Source organism: Eurosta solidaginis, chromosome 1, assembly GCF_040869045.1.
Source record: "Eurosta solidaginis isolate ZX-2024a chromosome 1, ASM4086904v1, whole genome shotgun sequence".
In the NCBI taxonomy this organism is placed as follows: domain Eukaryota; kingdom Metazoa; phylum Arthropoda; class Insecta; order Diptera; family Tephritidae; genus Eurosta; species Eurosta solidaginis.
Window position 1 is genome coordinate 28,270,057 of NC_090319.1, and position 12,758 is coordinate 28,282,814.

General features: G+C 36.1%; 1 protein-coding gene across 1 annotated transcript in view; it reads left to right on the top strand.

Moving 5' to 3' along the window:
- The first annotated feature begins 802 nt into the window (after window positions 1-802).
- LOC137250574 (calponin homology domain-containing protein DDB_G0272472) overlaps window positions 803-12,758 on the top strand; it is an 86,933-nt gene continuing 74,977 nt past the window's right edge. Inside the window, exon 1 of the mRNA XM_067783653.1 lies at window positions 803-840. The gene's annotated coding sequence lies outside the window, so the exon portion shown is untranslated. The remainder of the gene's footprint in view (window positions 841-12,758) is intronic.

A 12,758-nucleotide genomic window follows, 5' to 3' on the forward strand; every position in this document is an offset into this window, starting at 1 on the left:
ACGATACAATATTTTCGTTGTGCTTGAGTTGTTTTTTCAAACAGCCTGAATCATGAGTAGACAATATTTTCCCCGTTGGCCAGCAATAAAGTGAGCGTTTCTTTTTTTCTGACTGGCTAAAATAATCTTATCATCTCTGCTACACAAGTTCCGGCTATGATATCAAAACGAGCCAAGGAAATTCGCACGGTTTTTTTTTTTTATTGTGATATGTCTTTTTTTCCGCACGACAAAGCTATCATGCGATTAATGGATATTTAAGTGAGTGTTAATTTTGTTGCTGTACTAAAACATGTGATGTGTGTGATTTACTTTGGCCATTTTGTTGCCGCAAATAATGTAGTTATTTGATTCATAAAAAATTAAGCGTTTTAAGTGTAGATAGGTAGGACTTCTTTTTACTATGTGTGACTAATGTGTGACTTATTAACAAAGTGTGTCAATCTGATTAAGAATGTTTGCTGTGATGTGAAATTATGTTGCAATTTTATTGCGATAACCTACGCATAAATGACTGATTTTTTAATTTTAAAATTGGAGACTGTAATTTGAAAAATTAAAATAAGCAACAAAGTTGCATTACTTTAACAAATAATTTACAACAAAATCGCGAGATACTATCTTATAAAGAAAAAACTCTTAAACACCATTGTAAAACACAATTTACGCGTAATAATAATATCAATAAGAAACAGACTTAATTAAGCTTGTGATAAAAAGTAAAGAATTTTCTAAAAATCTCTTAAAGAAAAAAAGACAGTCTGCGAACTTATTGCAAATAATTTGAAAAGATAAAACATTCATATTCAGTATAGCTGCAACATATGATCAAAGTGAAAGGTGAGCATATGAAAAAAACCAAAATTAAAGAAATTTAAATTTTAAGCACGTTTTATAGCAAACGAAACTTTGTTCAAATCAAACAAAACGTTTTTCAAAACAAATTAAACTTTTTTCAAAGTACTTTTTTTTTCTAAAGTGGATTTGATTATTCTAATGTTCATTTTAAATTGGTATTTTCGAAAGTACTGTTGGAAAAAGCGTAGTTTTTCGATCAACGTCGATATGGATATGTTGTTTCTTTAAGTGGCATTAGTCCAGTTTAAAATTTTTTTTCTTCACGCGTACAAATTTGAGCCTAAATTTTAAAACAATCATCGATTTTTAATTTTTTTTGGTTTAGATTTTTAACTTATTTAGATCTAAAATCTGAATTTAAAAAACAAAACAAAAACAGAAAAAGTTTCAAAAATATAAAAATAGAATCTTATAGACACTTCTGGGTTTGAAACAAAACCGGAAAGTTCAATAAACCCTAAAATAGATATTCGTTTTAAAACTTAATCGAGGGTTTGATCTTCTTGCCAAAAATTTTAAAATTTAAGATTTCATTTGTGAAAAATGCTGCAAGTTAAACAGATTAGATAGTTCAGTGGGTAGAATACAATACTGTTATCCGGTTCGAAACCTTGTCTTACATTTTTTTTTTAACGGAGAACGTAAACTTCTAAGATCCAATGATCAAATATTGAAAGCCAGTTCCGCGCATCCATTTTTACCAAAACGAGTGTAATCTATATTTTAAACCAAAAAAGTTTGAGATTTATGCACAATTTTTAACTGTGTAGTAATGTTTTTAGAACCGATACTTGAGAAATTTAAGATTTATTTTGTGAGACTAAAATTGATTTGACGATAAAATAAACAAAAAATTTTGAAAATTTCGAGTATAAATATTAAATTTCTGTATTTATTTAATAACTTGGGAAAAATTTAAACTAAGTGACATCAGTACGGATAATGCGACAGCTGTTTCGATTATACATTGTAAATATGTTCAAAACCCGCACTCCAGCGACGGTTGAACTATTACAAACACATTCAGCCACACCATGCCTTAGTTGTTGTACAACCTATCCAAATTGCCTTTACATATTTTATTCTTTGCACATACAAAATTTGTATGTTATCATGTGTCAAAGCTACGCTTTTTGTTGTTGGTGGTTTCGAAGTTCGTGAAGCTAATAACTAAATAAAATTTTACAAAAATTTTATAGAATTGAATACAAAAACTTCTTAAACCTACTTCAAAACCATTTTTCAAAAAATTCGAAAAATTAAGAAGTTTTTAAAACTGTTAATGAAAATTTTACAAAATTACAATAACGAACATTTCATGAGCCAATTTCAAAAATGTTTTCGAAATAAATTCAATAAATTATGCAAAATGTTTAAGCAATAAAATCTAATACTTTAGAAAAACAATTTAAAAAATCAAGGCCAATTTCTGGAGATCTAAAGTTATACTTTGTGTGGCTAAATTAACGTGACTTTAAAACTGTATGCTCTAAAATTTTTTAAAATATGTAAGAGTTAAACTAGAAATACTCATGAATATTTTTTAAGAAATCTCGTGTTATAGAATTTTTTTCGAAACCGTTTTTAAAATTGGTTAACATATCGTCGCCCGCTTGCCAGAAGTATGAATGTGCCAAAATGAAAATGTTGGGAAATCGAGTTTCTAAGTTTATTGCTCCCTCAAAATTAGAAGAACTAGTTTCTAATGTAAAAGTGTATCTATATATTATATTCACACTATGTTCTCTCAACTGAGATAAACGCTCTGCTCGCATCCCTTCTATTTTCCGAGATTTAGCATATTCATTTTTCTGGCACAACAAAAATTTTAAAAACTGATCTAATTTTTTGTTAACACAGCTATACAAAAAAATTAAAAGTAGTCGGATCAGGTAATGCGACTCATGTTTTCTATACATTTTGATGCGCTGAATCCAGATACGCTATAAAAATTTGCCCAAGTGGTCATAGTATGGCCTTAACCTCAAAAGACGTAAAAAAAATCACTGCAGATTGATTTTTGAATAATGTTAGGGCAAGCCAGTACCTGCTAGGTCAATTATGTTGGCGGATTGGGATTCGGAGCATCACAGTACTTGGGAAAACATCCGCGGCTTTGACTTATCGAAAGTATGTATGTAAATGACACATTCAATTCAATTTCATATACACTAATGTGTTTTTATTTAAGATATTATTGCAAACTTAGAACTAGTTCTAATTTTCATCAGAATCAGATTCTTCTGAAATATTGGGTTTTGGTAAAGCGTTGCCCTCAAGTTTTTTATAAAAAGAATGATATTCTTTGATATAACCAGTTTTTCACAGAATTTTTTCAAGTATTTTAGATTCGATTCGAGAAGAGGCAACGGCTTCGAATAAATCGGTTTGTCTTCAATTAAACAACTATCTTTTTTTCGCATATTCAGCTAATAAAAAATCTTCATCGGTATAATGTTTTATGAAGAATACCTAATACAGCTCATCTTTTGTGTATCTCAACTAGCATTTATATCGCATGGGTAGTTTTATAGATCCCTGAGTAAAATAATTATAAATAAAAAAAATCGTTATACAATTGTGTGTGAACCTCGAAAAGTTTTGGTGAGTTACGAGTTGGTGCCCAACATACGAATACGAACATACGAATGTGTGCTGTTCTTTTTCAAAAATTGTTTAGCCATATCAACGAATGTGTCATATAAACAGGAAAATCATTACCTTGTTGCCACCCAGAAACATGAATGTGCTACATTCATTTTTCTGGCTCAACTTTGTGTGACTGAATTGCACATTCATGAAAATGGCACTGCAAATTATTGGGGTTTGCATGTGCGTAGGAAGCTCTAGATTTAAGTAGAACCTAGAGAATCTAAAAGGTAATATAACGAGGTCTATAACACAAAATCGAAAAAATTGCACATTCATGCTTCTAGTTAGTGGGCGACGATATGCTTGCGCACATCTGAAATCAAGCGCGAAACGTTTGCTAAATAAGAATAACTTAAAACATGTTTTAAGATTGTTTTGTTCTTAAATTTTCATAATATATCATGCTCTGTAAGAATTCTGCGCCTTCTCGGAATTAGTGAATCGGATTAACCATGTAAGGGAACTAGATACCAAGCGTACTTATTAGAACCACAATTGAGTGTTATTCGTATAACAAAAGTTGAATGCTTCATATTAATCGATTGAGTGAAACGAATGTCAATCCATGATCGTATAAAACGATACTGTTCGTGGGCCTGTATCTTATTACACGATCCGTGATCGAACCCCATTTTTTTTTAAATCACAATAGCTCTAAAAAGGTGAATGCTTTGAATGACATATGTTTTTTAGGGACCAAACGTACTCATTAAATCAATGTTTTTTTTTTTACAATTTTAACAAATAGTTTAACAAATTCATAATTATCATTTGAGTGAAATTCGTTTTTCATTCCTGATCGTATAACACCATATGAGACTAATATTACCAATATTGAGTCGTTTTTTAATTGTATAATACTGAGGTTGAGTTGAAAACTTAGTGAGTTGTACGGGAATTTCGAAGGCCTAGTAAATCCTTGGCCAATATCGTGTTATACGATCCGCGATCGAATTCAATTTTTTAAATCGCAATAGCACTGAGCGGGTGATTGGGATTGAGGTAATTTGTGAAATAGTGGCTACGAGTACTTACTAGATTCATATTGTTGTATCATTTTTACAAATAGTTTGACAGAATTATATTTATCGTTTGAGTGAAATTGGTTTTCGATACGTAATCGTATGACACGATACGGGCTGTTGTTGTTGTTGTTGTAGCGATAAGGTTGCTCCCCGAAGGCTTTGGGGAGTGTTATCGATGTGATGGTCCTTTGCCGGATACAAATCCGGTACGCTCCGGTACCATAGCACCATTAAGGTGCTAGCCCGACCATCTCGGGAACGATTTATGTGGCCACATTAAACCTTCAGGCGATACGGGCTCTTATTTTTAGGTTTAAGGTTATCCGTTCGAAATTTCAAATTTGAAAATTTAAGAACTAGAAATTTCAGCTCAGAATTTGAACTACCGCAAGATTATTTACTAACTAACGCGGCCAGCAGCTGCAAAACCCCTTTTACAACGACTTGTATTACGACTTATATAAGATTTTTATTATTAGAAACTTTTTTCAGGTTTCTTCATATTTTCAGTATTTTGTCGGACCAAAAATATTTCGTTGGATTCTCCAAAAACTATGACATTATCCAAGGTTATAAGCGTGGTATCTGTGAAAAAAATGCTCAAATTTCAGCTTGACTTTTTGCTAACAAATTATTAGTACATGCAATAATTAGATTTAAAAATATTGCCGTCAAATATAAGCGATTGCGAGAACGGTGGTGTTCGAAGACTTTAGTAGAGGAAAATAATCGATATTTTGAAAAGCTATACTGGTTTGAAACAATTTGCCAGAATGCGCTGTTGATTTTAAAAACAATGGCAGCAAATTAACAAATTAGGGAAAACTTGCCTTGAATTCAATTAACTGAGATATTGTTGTACCAAGGCGTTGTTTGGAAATTATCAAGAAGAAGCAATCAACTGATGTGATAAAAACACCTGGTACTGAATTTGCCATGGAATGTATTTATTGAGTTTATTTCAAATTTGGCAGATAAAGAAAAAACAAACACAATTTCTAGCTCTAGGTAAAACTACACGTAGTACCCGATAAAATTAAACATTCAATTGTATAATAAATTCAAATAAATACTTAATATCAAATTGCGCAGTATGTTGTCATCTACTTATTTTCTTTCTTTTTGTGCACACATGTTTATTTATTTTTTTTTGTTTTTTGTTAAAAAGTTAATGAGTTAGTGCTGAAAAAGCTAAACATTTCAACGAAAACAACATTGTTTAATCAGACCAGGCTATTCCTATTCGCCTTTCGATTAGTCGATTAAAAATTGTTAAGTAAAATAATCGATTATGACAATTTATTTTTTTTAATATTTAGGATAAAAAATTTAATTAAGAAATTTTTAAATAATATTTTATAATGAAAATCTTTATAATAACAGTTAGTCAATTGCATGCTATGTTGAAATCGAATACCAGGTAGTAACTATATTCTGAATAAATGCAAAAGTTGCTATACAAGTAGTCGATTGTAAAAAATTCGAAAACAATTTACGAAAATTTCGAACCTGTTATACCTTTCATGAAAATGAAATGGTGTATTAACTTCGTCACGAATTTCAAAATTGTAATTCCTTAAAGGAAAATAGATAGACCCACCTATAAGTATACCGAAATGATCATGAGGATGAAGATCTGAGTTGATTTAGCCATGTTCCTCTGTCCGTCTGTCTGTTTGTATGCAAACTAGTCCCTCAATTTTTGAGATATCTTGATAAAATTTGGTCAGCGGGTATATTTAGGTGTCCGATTAGACATTTGTCGGAACCAGCCGGATCGGACCACTATAGCATGTATCCCACCCTGCAATGCATTTCTTCAGTTTCTTAGTAGTTTTCCTTTTGCATTATTTTTTTTAGTCATAAGCCACCTTTTCTTAGGACGGGTCACATATATTGTTATCTGGAACAAGTAAAGGTGTCTAAGTTCGGGTGTAACGGAACATTATATACTCAGCGTGAGCTTCAATTGCACATTTCATTTCAGATAAATTACTTTTATACATAACACGTGGCACCGCCCGTTTAAAAAAAATGTCTCCCCATTTCCTGTTACAATAAAACTTGTTAAGTGAAATATCATTGATTCAAAACTATTTTTTGCTAAGTTATAGCTTATCATTCTAGTCTACGACCCTTTTAAACTTCTTTGTATCTAAGTTGCCGTGGCCTTTAACCGATCTCGTCCATTTTTACTAGAAATATTTTCTACTATAGGGAAAATGTGTGTACCCAATGTTATTACGATCCGTTAATTTTTCTTGGAGTTATGGCTCCCGAAACATAGAAAATTGCTTAGTCATAAAAGGGGCGGTGCCACGCCAATTTTTTTAAATTCGAAGTTTTTCCTATCTATTGTTATAAATCCACTTGGGAAATGAAATAACATTGATATAAAGCTCTTTGTTGCAAAGATATAGCTTATTTTATTCGTCCACGACCCTTTTAAAAATCTTTTATATAAAAGTGGGCGTGGTCCTTAACCGATTTCGTTAATTTTTCTTCAAAGCATTCCTTATAGTAAAGGCAACCTCTCTGCCGAATTTTGTTAGGATAGGTTTAACGTTTTTTGATTTATGATTAATAATATTTGTAAAATTGATTTTATCACAAGTGGGCGGTGCCATGCCCATTTAAAAAAATGTTTTCAAATTTTTATCAAGAGTCTCCGTATCAGTCCACACGTCAAATTTCAACATTCTAGGTGTATTATTTACTAAATAATCAGGTTTTTTGTGTTTTCCAAAATGTTATATATATAAAAAGTGGGCGTGGTTATCATCAGATTTCGCTCATTTTCAATACCAATCTATTCTGGGTCCAGATAAGCTCGTGTACCAAATTTGGTGAAAATATCTTAATATTTACGCAAGTTATCGTGTTAACGGACAGACGAGCGGACATGGCTCAATCAAATTTTTTTTCGACACTGTTGATTTTGATATATGGAAGTCTATATCAATCATAGAGATCGGTGGTATATACATATATTATATACCCCATATAAACTGTTATTTCTGCCCCCTTTTGTAAAAGCTTCAAATTTCATCAAATACTTACTTTTACGTTATACATATATTGTACTTTGTTATGCCAATTTCAGATAGAGGCTAAATGAAAGATTAGTGAGGATTTTACATTAAAGCCCTTATTGAACTCAATCTTCCATACAAAAATCAAATTCTTTGTTATCTCATTATTTATTGCCTTATCGAATCCTAATGGAGTGAAAATCTAGTCGGTTTAGCTTGGTGTTCGGACTATATTGTCAATGAAGCAGATGACAAGCAAAAATAAATTATTTGCAATAAAGTTATCTGAAAAATTAAATTTTTATATTTACAGCGCAAGATAATACAGCTTTTTAAAAATAGGCACATCTATGAGTTATGACTTGGTTTCCTCGAAAGCGGTGCCGCTATAAAGCGGCCGTTACATAACGGTAGAGTACATTGTCAAAAATGTTGCAGTGTCAAAGTGCCTACACATATGGACAAAAGTGTTCATCACTTAACGTATGTGCTCTTTAATGATATGCCACGCCCATAAATTTATTGACATATTTTTAATTCAAATCCTATTAGTTATTGCAATGCTTTAGCTTATTTAGCTTTGTTATAGTACTGAAAAGCTTTTAACCAACGCTTCAATGTTTTAAATAACAACGATTAAAGTAAAATAGGTACTAAGCTAAGTGGACAAAAGTGTTCGTCACCTTGAATATTTAATAAAAATAATTAAATATATTAGTTTCTAATATTTGGTTTGTCTTCCTTTGGACTTTACGACTTCTTGAAGCCGATTAGGCATGGAGTCTACCAATTTTTGTCCAACATCAGGACCGGTTTTGCGTCATTCTTCCTTTATAAATTCCTTTAGTAATTTTTTTGGTGTTATATGGCGTTCTCAGATCTTTCTGTCAAGATGATCCCATAGATGTATGGGATTTAAGTCCGGTGATTGTGGGGTTGTTTTTAAGGTGTGGGGAGTGTTATATAAAATCAACAAACGAACAATTTCGGCAATATGCTTGGGGTCGCTGTCGTGCTGAAAGTGATAATCGGATTCTATACCTAGCTATCGCGCGCTCTTTGCCAAATTTTCTTTTAGTATATTCAAGTAGGCATTCTTATCCATTGTATTTTCTATAAATACGAGTTCTCCGAACCCATCAGATACCATACAACCCCATACCATGACTCAACCGTCACCACAACTAAAAAAACATTCAATAATGAAAAGTCGTCTACCGTAAGTGTTCGTAGTTTCCAAAAAAGCGGGGCGGCTAAAGGGTGAGTATACCGGCCGCTCTTAAGCGGTCGTAATGAAGCGGCACTGCTTTTGGAGGAAACTGTATTTAAAGCTAAAGAGTAAAGGGCTACTATCCTTTTAACTATTTTTTGTAAAAAGCATAATATTCTTTTGGGGCTACTGACAGATTTTCGTTAATGAAGCAAAAGCTCTGTGTGAAAAGCAAAAATTAATTATTTCATTAAACGAAATTTCTATTCCATTAAGTTTCTGTGTGAAATCGGTATTAGATTAAAATTGGTTTGGCTACAAAACTACATACTAAACAATTTACAAAAAGTTTTCATCTCATAATTCAATAAATTATGCAAAATGTTTATGCATTAAAATCTAATACTTTAGAAAAAAAAAATTTTAAATCAAGGCGAATTTCGGGAGATCTAAGTTTGTACTTTAGTGACTAAATTAACGAGACTTTAAAACTGTATGCTCGAAAAGTTTGTTAAAATATGTTACAGTTAAATTGGAAATATTCATGAATATGTTTAAGAAATCTGGTGTTATCGAATTTTTTTTCGAAAACGCTTTTAAAATTGGTCAACATATGCTTGGGCACACTTGAAATCAAGCGCGAAACGTTCTCTAAATAAAAACGGTATGCTATCGAGAACAACTTCTTAAATCCCAACGGCTCGGAAAGAGGGAATCGGATTATCCATATAAGGGAACTAGATACCAAGCGTACTTATTGGAATCACAATTGAATGTTATTCGTGTAACAAAAGTTGAATGCTTCAAATTAATCGATTGAGTGAAACGAATGTCAATCCATGGTCGTATAAAACGATACTGTTCCTGGGCCTGTATCTTGTTACACGATCCATGATCGAAACCCATTTTTTTTTTAAATCACAATAGCTCTAAAAAGGTGAATGCTTTGAATGACATATGTTTTTTAGGGACCAAACGTACTCATTAAATCAATGTTTTTTTTTCAATTTTTACAAATAGTTTGTCAAATTCATAATTATCCAGTATATTGAGACGTACCGCATGGATACCCATCGGGCAGTGCTTTGTCAAAACCCCAATGACCATTGATAGGTGAGCCTTAGTGAAACCAATTATTTCAGCAGTCCTCCATCCACTTTCGGCCAGAAAGATCTTGCTACCCCGCAAGACGTGTTGTCCACCGAACGTTTGCTGAGCTGACTCGAGGCCCAGCTATGGAGGAGCAATCCACAGGTGGCCAGCGGAATCTCGTAATCCCTACAGCCATCTTCATCCGGTTCAGTTGTACCGATGCGGGCTAAGAGATCCGCTTGACAGTTACCCGGGATATCACTATGGCCCGGGGCCCAGATAATCTTAATTGTAAAATAATTCGGTGCAATCGCAAGCGAGGTCAGGCACTCCCAGACCACCTCGATCGCACTGTAGTTGAGCTTAAGACCTTCATAGCCGCTTGGCTATCATAGTATATGTTAAATTCCCTAACCGTAGTTGCACTGGATAGCATTCCATCCACCGCATCCTTAATCGCAGCAACTTCCGCTTGAAATACACTGCATTGATAAGCCAACTTAAACTTGCGGCTTACATTTAGCTCTTGACAAAAGACCCCCCCCCCCCCCCGCCAACCTTTCCGTCCAACTTCGACCCATCCGTGAACAAGTTAACCGGTCCCATGCCCCAGATAATTCCTCTTCCCCACTCCTCCCTCTGGGGAACGACTGGGGTGAAGGTTGCATAGGGAGCGGTCATCGGCATACAATAGTCCGTCCTGTCCGGGATAAAGTCGAAATTAGTAAAAAGGCTAGATTGTCCGAAGTCAGAAAGCCCATAACCCATATCACGAAGCCTGACCAACGATCGGGCCGCGGCTGTCTTTCCTGCAATATCTACTGGATGTATGTTCAGCATGACATTCAGTGCCAAGGTAGGTGTTGTTCTCAGAGCGCCACTGATACCAATCAGCGCCGTCCGTTGCACTGACACTAACATTTTGGAGGTGCTCGCCGTGTCCAGTGCTTTCCACCAGACCAGCACCTCATATAGCAGAATCGGTTTGACCACCATCTCATAAAGCCAGTGTACTACTCCTGGCGAGAGTCCCCATCTCTTTCCTATAGCCCCACTGCAGCAGTACAAGGCAACGGCGGCCTTCCTGGCCCGATCTTCCACATTGGGTCTCCAGGACAGTTTCTTGTCCAAAACAATCCCCAAATATTTAACCCTATCAAAAAGTACCAACGGTACCCCCCCCCCCCCCCCCCCCCAATCGAGGGAGTTCTGAAATCGGGTATCTTATATCTCCTTGTAAAAAGAACCAATTCCGTTTTTCCCGCGCTCACCGCCAATCCACATGGTTCAGCCCACCTAGCCACAGTATCCAAGTAACCCTGCAGCACATCGCGCAGGGTGCCCAGAAATTTGTCTCTGACTAGGATAGCGAGGTCATCTGCATAGGCAACCACCCGACAACCATTGGTCTCCAGCTCCACAAGAAGCTCGTTGACTACCACAACCCAGAGCAGAGGAGATAGGACACCCCCCTGTGGCGTGCCCCTGCACACCTTCCTCTTAATTATGGCCCCTCCCCACTCCGCTGCGATAATTCTGCCGCATAGAAGTTTGTTAATAAACTCAACCATAGCCGACTCGACTCCTAAACCCACCAGAGTTCTTTCGGTTGCCCCCGGTAAGGCATTGTTAAAAGCCCCCTCGATGTCTAGAAAGGCACCCAGAGCATACTCTTTGTGTTCTAGGGACCCCTCTATTTGCTTTACAATCGAATAGAGAGCCGTTTCCGTCGATCTGCCCTTGCAGTACGCATGCTGTGAAGCCGACAGTAACCCCCGAGGTATCCTTTCCCGTAGGTACAGGTCAATCAACCGCTCAAACGTCTTAAGAAGAAACGACGAGAGACTGATTGGCCTGAAATCCTTAGGTGATACATGAGAGCTTCTGCCGGCCTTCGGAATGAAAATAACCCTAACCGTGTGCCAAGACTTCGGGATATAGCTAGCTAAGCCTGAGGCAGTTAGTGTAGATGATGGCCAACCAGCGGCAGGAAGTCCCCAAAGACTTTTGGAGTTGCGCAGGAATGATCCCATCCGGGCCCAGAGACTTATAGGGCTTGAACGACCCTATAGCCCAGGTTATTTGACTCCCGTATTGGAATGGCAGGCACTTCTGCATGGCCAATGCCCGCCGACCATGCAGGCGAAGATCCCTGCGCAATTGGGACATCGGGAAAATGATTATCCAGTAAAAGGTTTAGGGACTCTTCGCTACTCATCGACCAGTCCCCACCATCATCTCTCAGATACCCCAGAGTAACGGGATTCCCAGAGAGTATTTTTCTAAACCTCGCCGATTCATTGCAGCCTTCTACGTTTTCACAGAAGCTTCGCCATGAATCTCGCTTGGCTACCTTATTTCATATTTATAAATCCCAAGACTCACCTTATAGAGCTCCCAGTCCGAGGGTAGTTTACTCCTCCTGGCTCTGTTGAAGAGCCGCCGACTGGACGCTCTTAGGTCGTCAAGAGAATCCGACCAACAGGGCGGCCTGCCCTTCCCCTGTAAGTTTTCAATGGACAAGACAGTTGAAAGGCGCTCTTGCTTGCCGAGGTGAAGTTTTCCACCAAAACGTCTATCTCAGATTCGGGCAGGTCCGAACTAACGGTACGCGCCGCAGGCAACAGCTCTCCCAGCTTCCTACAATACAAGTCCCAGTTAGTACTTTTAGGGTACCTAAAAGATACTTTACCGGGACGTTCTTCGTTCAGCGAGAACTGAGTATATCGGTGGTCAGAGAAGGAGTGCTCGTTGAGAACCCTCCAGCCAGATATCCGACCTTCCAGCTCTCTACTAACCAGGGTTAGGTCCAGGACCTCCTCCCTTACCGCAGTAATAAAAGTAGGGTCATTCCCCCTATTACATATACAAAGCCCCTCATCTACAATA